General features: G+C 35.3%; 1 protein-coding gene across 1 annotated transcript in view; it reads left to right on the top strand.

Moving 5' to 3' along the window:
* The window catches only part of LOC110661201 (bifunctional dethiobiotin synthetase/7,8-diamino-pelargonic acid aminotransferase, mitochondrial), a 74,472-nt gene extending 64,569 nt beyond the window's left edge, over positions 1–9,903 (top strand). Inside the window, exon 15 of the mRNA XM_058131977.1 lies at positions 9,661–9,903. The gene's annotated coding sequence lies outside the window, so the exon portion shown is untranslated. The remainder of the gene's footprint in view (positions 1–9,660) is intronic.
* Positions 9,904–11,570: the final 1,667 nt, after the last annotated feature.

An 11,570-nucleotide genomic window follows, 5' to 3' on the forward strand; every position in this document is an offset into this window, starting at 1 on the left:
GTTCTACATGTATATATCCTAAATTAATATGACATGATACATGAGAATGCTCATTAATTGCTTATAAATAGTTTCCATTTTATTAAGGTTAGAGTTACTCACCTCTTATAGCCTATCTACCACCTTACTCGAATGGGAACTATCCTCAGGTCCTTACCCTTCCGAGTCCTTCAAGTTCGATCTTATTAAATTTGACCCTAGAGTATTATACAAGGTTCTAAAAATCTACACAGATCATAAACATCCTATTTTATGTCTTAGGAACCATGAAATCATGTTTTGGAACCTTAGAAAAGAATGGAGAAAAAATCAAGCAGAACCCATTTCTATTGCTGAAGTCCTGAACTTCGACTGCCAAAGTCCTGAACTTTAGCTGCCGAAGTCTTAGGCTTCGGACATCACTTTTTGTCCAGTGCTGACTTCAGTTGTCGAAGTCTAAGAGACTTCGACTACCGAATTTGAAAATTTTCCAAATTTTTCAAGAAACTATATGCTTCAACTGTCGAACATCTGGCTTTTGGCAGTCGAACCTGAGAATTTCTAGAACTCCCAAGTTGAAAACCTGCAAATTCCTTCTCCCATCAATACCTAAACTCATTTCAAAGTTTCAAAACATGATCCCATTACATTTACACATCTTTGAGGCCTAGAACAACTTGAAAATATGCTTAATACCCACATATATTAATTAAACCTCAAATCCTATGTTTTCCTCAAGCCCAACTTAGCATATACATGGATTTCTTCAAATCTATCAAAGGAAACTAGCCATTTAAGACCCATAACACTTAAATATAACTATTCTAATAACCAAAAATGGGATTTCCTCATAAATCATGAAACCCTAACGTTAACATGCATAAATTTCCCAAAAAACTTAAAACAATTTTTCATAAAATTGAAGTTATAGAAACCTCATCCCTCATCAACTTTCTTAGATCTACCCATTAGAGCAAGAGAAAAGAAAATTACCTCTTTTCTTGGAGCTTGGAGGTGGGAGAACCAAAACTTCAAAAGTTGAATCTACTCTTCCACACTTCTAAATGGAAAAATCCCCCTCTAGATCTTAAAAAAATCCTAGGAAATCTCTTCAAAGAACTCCTTGTATGCCTTAGAGTTGAGAGAGAGAGGAAATGAGAAAAATCCCAAGTGTTTTAGGCAAAAAAAGAGCTATGGTCCCTCTTATAACCTTGATAGCCAAGGGACTTTCGGCAGCCGAAATCCATACTTTCAGTTGCCAGAGTTTGTTCTATCTAAATGGGCATCCAAACCATAAAAAGGACTTTGGCTGTTAAAGTTCCTTCTATCTAAAATAAAACTTTAAAATATTTTCATTCTTAAATACATTTTGAACATTTCAAACCCACATACATGAACATGCTTTCACACCTTACTGCCACTCCTTTGTCAGTAAAGTTCTACTTTTTACCAAAATATTTCGTCAAGAATAGATATTCTGAAATGGAAAATGGTGGGTATTATATTCTCTCTCCCTTAAGAACATTCATCGTCGAATGTTAAAACAAACACATAAAAAGTAAACATAATAAACATAACATACCTAGAAAAGGTGGGGATATTATTGTATCGTGGAATCGCAAGTTTCCTGCGTACATTCTTCCATGTTGTGGTGGTTCCATAATACCTTGACCATAGGCATCTCTTCGTTCCTTAGCTTCCTTACTTAAAGGTTTATAGTCAAGACAAGTTGTTCAACATAAGAAAGATCTTCTAAAATTTCCATGTCTGTTTCACTTATAACCTTGTTTGGATCTGACACAAACTTCCTCAACATAGAAATATGGAACACCGAATAGATTCTCTCCATTTTTAGTGGCAAAGCTAACTTATAAGACACACTTTCGACCCTTGGCAACACTTCATATGGTCCAATGTATCTTGGAGTTAGTTTGCCTCTTTTTCTAAACTGGATGATGCACTTTATTGGAGATACCTTCAAAAGCACCATGTTCCCTTCCTTAAAAACCACTTCGCTCCTTTAGAGATCTGCATAACTTTTTTGTCTACTGGCTACTGTCTTTAACATTACACTAATTAAGGGCATAGCTTGATTGGTGACTTCCAACAACTCCATTCTCGCTAAGGCTATTTTACCTACTTTTTCGCAAAACATAGGAGATCTACATTTCCACCTATACAAAGCTTCATGTGGTGTCATTCCAATGCTACAGTGATAGCTGTTGTTATATGCAAACTCAACTAAAGGAATGTACTTTTTCCATAATCCACCAAAGTCAAGTACACACATTCTCAGCATATCCTTTAAAGTCTGTATGGTCCTTTCTAACTGTCCATCTATTTCAGGGTGAAAAGACGTGCTAAAGTCTAACCTAATGCGTAACTCATTTCGAAGACAACACCAAAACTTTAATGCAAACTGTGGTCCTTTATCAGAGACTATTGTCACTGGAGCTCCATGCAACCTTATTATCTCTGCCACGTACACCTGAGCTAACTTATCCACTAAATAGTTAGCTCTAACAGGAAAAAAAGTGAGCAATCTTAGTCAACTTGTCCACTATAACCCATATCGAGTCATGTCTATTGGAGACTACTAGTAACTCCACAACAAAGTCCATGGCTACGTTTTCTATTTCCATTCTAGAATGGGTAGTGGGTTGAGCATTCCTGCTGGCTTCTAATGCTCCAACTTCACTTTTTGATAGACCTTATAAGCAGTCACAAACTGTGCTATCTCCTTCTTTATGGAAGGCCACCAATATACCTTTTTTAAGTCCTGATACATTTTGGTGGCTCCAGGGTGCATGCTATACTTAGCATTATGAGCTTCTCTCATAATGTCTCCCTTGAGTTGGATGTCATTTGGTACACACAACCTATTGCTAAACCTCAACACCCCTTTTTCGTCGAAACAAAACTCACTGCTCTTACCTTTATGTACTGCTTCTGCTATTTTTACCAACTCAGGGTCTTCATGCTCCTTCTTTGCTATTTGCCTTAGGTACATTGGTGTCACTTTCATTTGAACTATCCGGGTACTCTTGGCTGATAACTCCAGCTGTAACCCCTCTCCAATCAGCTGGTGTAACTCCTTCAAGATGGGTTGTCTTTCTACTTATATATGTGCTAAACTACCAAATGATTTCTGACAGAGGGCATCTACAATAACAATTGCCTTTTGCGAATGTTGCTGGATTGTATAGTTACAATCACTGAGTAGTTCTACCCAACTTTTGCCTAAGATTTAGCTCTTTTTGCTTGAAGATGTACTAGAGACTCTTGTGGTCTGTGAAGATCTCACATTTTGCTCCATAAAGATAATGTCTCCACATCTTTAGAGCAAAAACTACAACTGCCATTTCTAAATCATGAGCGGGATAATTAGCTTAATGCTTCTTCAACTATCTTGAAGCATATGCTATTACTCTTCCTTTTTGCATGAGAACACATCCCAAACCCACTATGGAGGCACCATAGTGGACAGTGAAATCTTTGTTGCCTGTAGGCAGAGCCAGTACTGGTGCTGAAATCGAACACTCCTTAAGCTTTTAAAAACTTTCCTCAAATTCATCACTCCATTCAAACTTCCTATTCTTCTGAGTTAACTTAGTCATTAGAGCAGCTATATTAGAGAAATCAAGTGCAAATCTCTTATAATAGCCAACTAAACATAGGAAACTCTTGATCTCTGTCTCTGTGGTTGGCCTTGGCCAATCTGCCATTGCTTCTACCTTCTTAGGATCTGTTTTGATTCCATTTTATAACACTATATGTCCTAAGAAGGATATACTCTTTAGCCAGAACTCACACTTCGAGAACTTAGCATACAACTAATGCTCCCTCAATGTCCGGAGAACTATTCTTAAGTGTTGTGCATGCTCTTCTGGACTTATAGAATACACTAAGATATCATCAATAAAGATGATTACAAAGTGATCCAGATATTGTTTGAATACCCTATTTATGAGATCCATGAATTTTGCTGGAGCATTTATTAACCCAAACGACATCACAAAAAACTCATAATGCCCATATCTGGTTTGAAAAGTAGTCTTTGAAATATCAGACTCCCTAATCCTCAACTGGTGATATCCGAACCTTAAATATATCTTTGAATAACAACTAGCTCTGGCCAATTGATCAAATAAATCATCAATATGGGACAAAGGGTACCTATTCTTCGTAGTTACCTTGTTCAATTGTTTATAGTGAATGCACAACCTTAAGGATCCATCCTTCTTTAGAAACAGTACCAGAGCACCCTAAGGGAAAGTACTTGATCAGATGAATCCCTTATCCACTAATTCTTATAGTTGTTCTTTTAATTCTTTTAACTCTGCAGGAGCCATCCTATAAGGAGGGACAAATATGGGTCTAGTACCAGGCACTGGATCAGTTTCAAAATCTATCTCCCTCTTAGGTGGCAAGCCAGGTAGTTCCTCAGGAAACACATCTGGAAACTATCTTACCCTAAAAACTAATTCCAGTCCACTTTTGTTCTCCACAACCTCTCTAACATGGTCTAGAAACCCTCTACATCCTTTTTTGAGCATTTTGTTGGCTTGCATCACAGAGATCATCCCCTTCACTGCTAATGTCTGATCTCCCTAGAAAACTACCTCCGACCCATCCTCCCCTCTGAACCTTACTACCTTCTTTCTACATTCTAAGGTGGCATAATTGGCTGAGAACCAATCTATCCCTAGAATGACATCAAAATCTGTTAATTCTAGGACCATTAGGTCAGCTAGAAAACATTTATCCTCCACCATCACTGAACAAGCATAATACATTAAACCTAATCTTAGAACTGCTTCGGGTTTAACAAAAGAATAGGATGTACCAGGATCAATCAAAGCATGCACATTAAAGCTTCCAGTGCAAAGGTTGCCTGACACCATAGTGTTAGAGGTATTAGCTTCCTATTGTGTTATGGTAAAGATCTGTACCAGTGCTGTTGAACCTCTCCTTTGTGTCCCTGTCATAGAGGAAGAAGAACCTTGTTCTCTACCCTGTCCCCTTCCTAATGAGGGTGTAACGCCCTCACTATAGGTAGTCCGTACGTTCTACTGTTCCGATGACTAATGTCTTTCCGGACAGTCATAATGTCTGGAACTACGCGTAAATGATAGTGAGGAGATATAAAATGATGAAATAAATGATAAGAAAATACAAGAAAAATTAAGGAAAAATAAAAGACATGAAATACAATTAGTTTAAATGAGCTGGAACCGCAGCGATGGGTGACCATACCGGGAAGTCACTGCATAGACAGTTGACAACCCCAGACCCGGGAGAAACCCTAGGAAATAATATTCGAGATTTAATTAAAGGTTTACTGAGGTATAATTGACATTAAAAATGTCAAAGAAAATTTAGTTAATCGATACAGATGGAAATGAAAATTAAAGGAATCGTCGGATCAGGGATTTAATCGGTATTATAGAAAAAGTTGAACTATAACCTGAAGAGGGGCATTTTGATCATTTGACACATAGAGTTAATTTTTGACCTAAATGTCCATTAAAAATGAGTTGTATTAAATTTTAAAAATCTCATGAAAATATGAAATTACATGTGTAATGTAATTAAAAGAAAAATTAGGGGTATTATTAGAAATATTGAAACTTTGATTATAATAATAATAATTGAACAAATACTTAGTGGGGTTATATAAGAGCACAAGATGACAAATCCTACCACTAAAGTCATCTTCTTCCCTTGCTCACTCTTATGGCAGAACCCTATTCTTTCTTTTCCTCCATGGATTTCTTTCATGCAAGCTCTAAATCCTTCCATTTGCACCATGATCTTCACAAATTCCTTCTTTAAAGTTAGTCCTCACACCTTGGGAAATCTATAGGCAGTAAAAGGAAGAAGAAATCTTGAAGTTTTACAAGCTTGAGAAATTCTTGAAACAAGGTTAGTGTATAATCTTTCTTCCTTTCTTTGTTAGGTCTTGAATTGAGGTTGATGTGAAGTGAATTATGCTTGAAATCAAAGGAAATGGTAAGTTAGGAGAAGTGTTGAATTTCGGTAGCCTTGAAACCATGAGAGTTTGATTAATTCTTACATGCAAGTGATGATTAGTGATGTTGATTAAGGTAATTACATGTACTAGAATTTAATTGCATGTGAATGTTTAAGATTGACCATGTGAATTAGGGTTTTGAACTACATATTGGAGATTTGTGTAATTGTTCAATTTGGCAGCTTTGAGGAACTTAGGAGATTGATAATTTCATGTATGTAAATGTTGATTAATGGTGTTGATGGATAAGTGGAAGTGAATTATATGTTGTTAGTTGAAGTTACATGTACTAGCACATTGATTTCATGTGTATATTATAATTGACAATTAAATTAGGGTTTTGAATTACATATTGGAGACTTGATGTAATTGCTGGAATGTGATTGTATTGAAATAAATTTATGATATTAGAAGTACCATGAATGCCAATTTGAAGTTTGGGAGTTGGAAAAATAAAAATTTGGGAGTGTTCTTTTGTGCAGGTTGAGAATTATTGAAATTCAGTGTGTGTTTTGAGCCATAACCGAAATTGTGTGGCTCCAATTGGTATGAGTCCAATTGGAGGTAAAACTATACCTAAAATGCACCATTTTTCATGAAGAAATCATGCCTAAATTTTTGTCCAAAAAGTGACTTAAATTTTCCCCTAATCCGGATTACCAAATAGTGAACTTAGAAAATGACTAAATGAACAGTGTACATTCATTTGGTCATAACTCACTCCAGACAGATCCAAATGACCTGAAATTTATACCATTGGAAAGCTTAGACATAGGGCTACAACTTTTGTGAAGAACACAAAGCCCAGAAATGCCATTAACTTAATCAAATTGCTTACCCAAGTTGGGTTGCCAAAACTGTCTAGTACCAAAACTGCCAAGAATTGCTAGACAAGATACTTGTCCAGTTTTGGCAAAAAGGCCATAACTTGGTCTACATAAATCCAAATGCAATGAAACCAGTGGCAAAATGTTTACAAGACATCAATCTACAATATTAGTATTTTGATCAAAACCCGAAAATCAAGGGAATTAGGTCAATTGACCAGATCAAATTAGTATGCAAATTCTGAAAAATTGCCTAAGTGATCATTAGACTCCAGAATAGTCTTTTAGTTATATCTCTCACTAGGAAACTCCAATTGGGATGATCCATATTGTTCTGGAAAACTGAGAAAGAGAGCTCCAATTTTGTTTTAGACACTTTCCTCAAATTGTAAATGTAAGAATCCCAAAAGTTGAGTCAAAACTATTGACCTGAACTAGGATCCTGTTGGCACAGAGTACTTGAGTCCAGGCCAATGATTTGGCTACAAGTGATTGTACAAGACTTGAAAAATTACAATCCAAAATTCTGAGTGACCATATGACATAGGGCAACAAAGTATATGAAGAATACTAAGCTTAAAAGAGACTGCAACATGTCCAATTAAATTGGTAAAGTGTAACTCCAAAAATATGCCTAGTTAAAGAGCCAGAATTAGAAAATGAACCAGTTATGGTTATTTGACCATAACTTGAGTTCTAGAAATCCAAATGACATGATTCAAAAAGGGAAAATAAGATAAGACATAGAAGAACAACTTCCATGGAGGAAGCATGGCCAAACAGTGGCCACAAAGTGATCAAATTGATAGGTGAAGTTAAGACATTAAAATTGAACCTAAAGAAAGGTTCATAAAACAACTTATCTTATGGTAGAGTTTTAACCCTAATTACCCTAATGTATTACTAAACATTGAATTACATGAAATAGGTATGTGGGATTCACTTTCCCACTACAAGATGACATGAAATCATTTGATACATAAAATATAAATTACCTAAATAGTTTGCTAAATACATAAGTCATATGAAAATACATTTGAAACCTATGTTTCCATCATATATGAAATAACAATACTATAAGTATGTATAGTACATGACATAAAATAATGAGAGTGATAAATACATAAGTTATATGAATATATACTTGGGACCTATGTTCCCATTATAATGACATGAAAATGGTACAAAATATAGATAGTACATGAAGTGAAATAACAATATGTTATGAATCCTTAATTGTACATAGCATAAAATAATAATACTAATTTGCCCTAAGTATACCTAGACTTATGTATATAGCTTAGATCGATTGGTATACCAATTAGGGACTACAGATTTCAGTACTGCCCACAGAAATAATCATTGATAGATAATAGATGTCTGATATAATTATTCTACTGGCTTTATGCCTTCCCGTTGGCCATTGTGCCTGATATGATTTCTGGCTTTATGCCTGCCCGCTGGCCTTGTGCTTGACATGACAGATGTATACATGATAGGCATACGGATGTCTAACTTGTATACTCCCGTGTATCCAGTCTTTATAGTCTGTTATAGGTTACTTGGGCACAAATATGAGTAATGAGTCTTAAATTTAATTTAGTACCGAAAAGATCACAGATACGAGTAATAGGCTGTAAAAATCAATTGATTATGTGAAGAGATCCCAGTAAATTGATATGCTTATATGGAGCAGCTAAAGTTATGAAACGACTCATAAGTAATAAGCTTTAAAAATTAAATAATTACATGAAGAGACTATTGATATGAAATTAAGAAAACTGAAAATGGAATAAATTATTAGAAAGAATCCCTACAAGTTTAATTGCTTTTACAGTTCAGTAAACATGTAATTGACTCAGAGTCCATGAAATATGAATCTCTATATGAAATTATACATGAAATAATTATCTGATGAGAATCAAGCTACATCCATGCTAAAGGATTTCATCCAAGGTCCAATTACTAGAGCTAGAGCTAAATCACTTCAGAATTTAATTTGTCAAATCTTAAGGAGTAAGGATTATAAGCTGGAATGGCATGAAGAAAATTATAAAGGATTAAATTTGGTGAAAATTAATCTTAGAAGTGACCAGGTGTCATGTGGAGCATTAGGTTACATGGAATAAACTGTAGATATGCATGTACCAGATCCAACCCATGTACATGCATCTGCTGGCACCTTTTTGAAAGAATATTCCTTGTTGTTATAACCACCTCTCTTTTGGACTTAAATGCCCTTATTTGTTGCTGTATTAAATTTACTTTTTGTAAGGAGTTTTTAGACTTTTGATAGATTAATTTTTGTTTGGACTTAAAGTTCCTTGTAGCTGTTATTAAAGTAGGGATATTTTTGTCTTTAGCTTTGGAGCCAAGAGACTATAAATACAAGTGTAATGAGAGAGTGGAGGACACACTTTGAATATTAATGAAAGATTGTTTCTGCTCCTTTAGTGAGTAAATTAGCTGTTGTCTTTGTTCTTGTGAAGCTCATTAACTTGTTGAGATTTCTATCTTGCAAGGTTTAATGTGCATAATATTCTTGGTTTATTCATTCTCCATATGAATTAGGTCAAGAATCTCATTTCTGATATTTTCTTTGAATTACACAACAATCTGATTGTGCTGGTTCAAAGAATCAAATTCATACATCTTGATTTGGTGCTTTCCATATTGTTCATTTAATTCTTGAATGTGGGTTTTCAAGTTATCAATTACTTGAAGGTTCACATCATTATCCTTGATTATTCAGTTATTTTTATTTTAAATTATGCAGCACTAAGCAATATTCTTAGCGTGATGGATTGTTTCCTCTCGTAGGTATTGGAGAGATTGACCCGTAGAGTCCAGACAGAGATTTTGAGCAGATCTGCACTAGTGTGGGAGTCACTTCAGCAGAGTATTTTTGGTAGAGCCCATGTGTATTTAGATTTTGTATTTTTAATTTCTGTACATAAGTCAAAGATGTAATTCATTTTGAGACTATAATATAAATTGTAAATTACTGTATATAAATTCTTTTAATAAAAGTAAATGTGTTTTACATGAATTGATTATATGACATATGATATGAATTGATGATATGATGTGATACATGGAAACTAATGAGATGGATATGACAAGAGGTAAATTGATATGGATTGAACTTATGATATGAAAATTTTAACGGGTAAATAGTGGAACCCATCATGCACTAATAAAATAGAGAAGACTCTGTCTGAGTCTTCATAAGAATGAAATGTGATAAAAAAAAATTTATACATAGGATAATAAAAATAAATGGACGTTAAATTAATAATGTACGTGACAAGATAAGATAGGGTGCTCCGGCACTAAATGTGGCATACCTTGCTAGGCTATACTGTAGACTGGTGAGGGGTGTTACAGAGAGAACCTCAGAAAGTTTATCTCACTGTCGATTGAGCCACACTGCCTGACCCAGTTTGCTATTGTGAAGCCACCCTTTTTATATTAGGACACTCCCTAGACATGTGCCCCTCCTAACCACACCTGTAGCATTAGAAAGTTCCAAACCTATAAACTCCTCGATGAGGCTTTCCACATCTGACACAATCAGGGGTATCCGAACCTGAACTAGATTTGCCTCCATTCTCGAGGCTTAACTTGATTCTACTCCAAAACTTATTCTTTTTTTGTTTTTTTGCTAAACTTCCCTCCTTTATCTTTCTTAGTTCCAGATGAGGAAACAGTCTTGGTTCAATGATCAAACCTCCTTACATCAGTAACCTTAGGAATTGCAGATTGCTCAGCTTTTATACTTTTTAACTTTAGACTCCCTTTAATGATAGCCTCAACCACCATCTTTCTCGTAGCATCTATAATGAAATGGAAGCTATGAGTTTCTATAGCCAAAATCAATGAAGAGTATCTGGAGTGCAACCTCTGAGTGTACCTCTTTGCCTTATTCTTATCTATATCATGCTCTTGCCCCACATACTGCAGAAGCTTCATAAACTTATCTATATACTCATCCACACTCATATTAGTAGTTTGTCTCAACTGTTCAAATTGCACCACCTTCAATTCCTTAGAGCTTCTGGAAAATCCCAATTTGTAAACACTATCACAAACTAAGACTAAGTCATATTGTCAGCTGTGTCAACAACATAGGACTTATACCATTCCTTCGCCTTCCTACATTTTAAGGTAAAGCCGGCCATCTGAATGGCCCTACTATCATTGGCATCAAACTCATCGGCTATCATTTTGACCACCCTAATATACTCGAAAGGATCATCTTCTTCTTTGTACTTAGAAGCATCCAACTTTAAGTAGCCTGTCATCTTTGTTTTATCTTGACTATTTGTCCCAGTCTCTTGTGTAGAAGCTGTGGGAGCTGCAGGTGGTAGTGGTGGTACTTGTGTTTGCTGGTTTTACAACCCCGCAAGTGCACGGATCGCTAATAAGTAATAAAGTAGTGAGTAGAGTATCGTCCCACGAGAAATTTAATTAGTGAGTACCAAACTACACATCAATTTTAACTGTCTAGGCTACCGAATAAAATGGGGAGTGAATCTGATCTATTTTTGAATGCTAAGGACTAGAAGGATAACGAACTTAAAATGAAACAATCTATTTAAAACAATTCCAGAATTAAGTTTTTACACTTTAACCTTATTATGGATTTAATCTTGTTCATTCATTGGATTGAATATCGTTGATTTGATGGAAATTAACCCAAAGATATCTTAAATCCTTTTTTAAGGCAC

Source organism: Hevea brasiliensis, chromosome 13, assembly GCF_030052815.1.
Source record: "Hevea brasiliensis isolate MT/VB/25A 57/8 chromosome 13, ASM3005281v1, whole genome shotgun sequence".
NCBI classification, from domain to species: Eukaryota; Viridiplantae; Streptophyta; class Magnoliopsida; order Malpighiales; family Euphorbiaceae; genus Hevea; species Hevea brasiliensis.